Source organism: Oncorhynchus keta, chromosome 17 (assembly GCF_023373465.1).
Source record: "Oncorhynchus keta strain PuntledgeMale-10-30-2019 chromosome 17, Oket_V2, whole genome shotgun sequence".
NCBI classification, from domain to species: domain Eukaryota; kingdom Metazoa; phylum Chordata; class Actinopteri; order Salmoniformes; family Salmonidae; genus Oncorhynchus; species Oncorhynchus keta.
In genome coordinates, this window is record NC_068437.1 from 36038845 (window position 1) to 36040738 (window position 1894).

A 1894-nucleotide genomic window follows, 5' to 3' on the forward strand; every position below is an offset into this window, starting at 1 on the left:
ATTTACATTTACATTTAAGTCATTTAGCAGACGCTCTTATCCAGAGCGACTTACAAATTGGTGCATACACCTTATGACAACCAGTGGAACAGCCACTTGCATCTAAATCTTGTTGGGGGAGAAGGGGGGTGAGAAGGATTACTTACCCTTACTTACCCTATCCTAGGTATTCCTTGAAGAGGTGGGGTTTCAGGTGTCTCCGGAAGGTGGTGATTGACTCCGCTGTCCTGGCGTCGTGAGGGAGTTTGTTCCACCATTGGGGGCCAGAGCAGCGAACAGTTTTGACTGGGCTGAGCGGGAACTGTACTTCCTCAGTGGTAGGGAGGCGAGCAGGCCAGAGGTGGATGAACGCAGTGCCCTTGTTTGGGTGTAGGGCCTGATCAGAGCCTGGAGGTACTGAGGTGCCGTTCCCTCACAGCTCCGTAGGCGAGCACCATGGTCTTGTAGCGGATGCGAGCTTCAACTGGAAGCCAGTGGAGAGAGCGGAGGAGCGGGGTGACGTGAGAGAACTTGGGAAGGTTGAACACCAGACGGGCTGCGGCGTTCTGGATGAGTTGTAGGGGTTTAATGGCACAGGCAGGGAGCCCAGCCAACAGCGAGTTGCAGTAATCAAGACGGGAGATGACAAGTGCCTGGATTAGGACCTGCGCCGCTTCCTGTGTGAGGCAGGGTCGTACTCTGCGGATGTTGTAGAGCATGAACCTACAGGAACGGGACACCGCCTTGATGTTAGTTGAGAACGTCAGGGTGTTGTCCAGGATCACGCCAAGGTTCTTAGCGCTCTGGGAGGAGGACACAATGGAGTTGTCAACCGTGATGGCGAGATCATGGAACGGGCAGTCCTTCCCCGGGAGGAAGAGGAGCTCCGTCTTGCTGAGGTTCAGCTTGAGGTGGTGATCCGTCATCCACACTGATATGTCTGCCAGACATGCAGAGATGCGATTCGCCACCTGGTCATCAGAAGGGGGAAAGGAGAAGATTAATTGTGTGTCGTCTGCATAGCAATGATAGGAGAGACCATGTGAGGTTATGACAGAGCCAAGTGACTTGGTGTATAGCGAGAATAAGAGAGGGCCTAGAACAGAGCCCTGGGGGACACCAGTGGTGAGAGCGCGTGGTGAGGAGACAGATTCTCGCCACGCCACCTGGTAGGAGCGACCTGTCAGGTAGGACGCAATCCAAGCGTGGGCCGCGCCGGAGATGCCCAACTCGGAGAGGGTGGAGAGGAGGATCTGATGGTTCACAGTATCGAAGGCAGCCGATAGGTCTAGAAGGATGAGAGCAGAGGAGAGAGAGTTAGCTTTAGCAGTGCGGAGCGCCTCCGTGATACAGAGAAGAGCAGTCTCAGTTGAATGACTAGTCTTGAAACCTGACTGATTTGGATCAAGAAGGTCATTCTGAGAGAGATAGCGGTAGAGCTGGCCAAGGACGGCACGCTCAAGAGTTTTGGAGAGAAAAGAGAGAAGGGATACTGGTCTGTAGTTGTTGACATCGGAGGGATGAGCGAGGTAAGGTAAGGGAGAAGGTCTCCGGAAATGGTCTGGAGAAGAGAGGAGGGGATAGGGTCAAGCGGGCAGGTTGTTGGGCGGCCGGCCGTCACAAGACGCGAGATTTCATCTGGAGAGAGGGGAGAAAGAGGTCAGAGCATAGGGTAGGCAGTGTGAGCAGAACCAGCGGTGTCGTTTGACTTAGCAAACGAGGATCGGATGTCATCGACCTTCTTTTCAAAATGGTTGACGAAGTCATCTGCAGAGAGGGAGGAGGGAGGGGGGGGGGGAGGGGAGGATTCAGGAGGGAGGAGAAGGTGGCAAAGAGCTTCCTAGGGTTAGAGGCAGATGCTTGGAATTTAGAATGGTAGAAAGTGGCTTTAGCAGCAGAGACAGAGGAGGAAAAT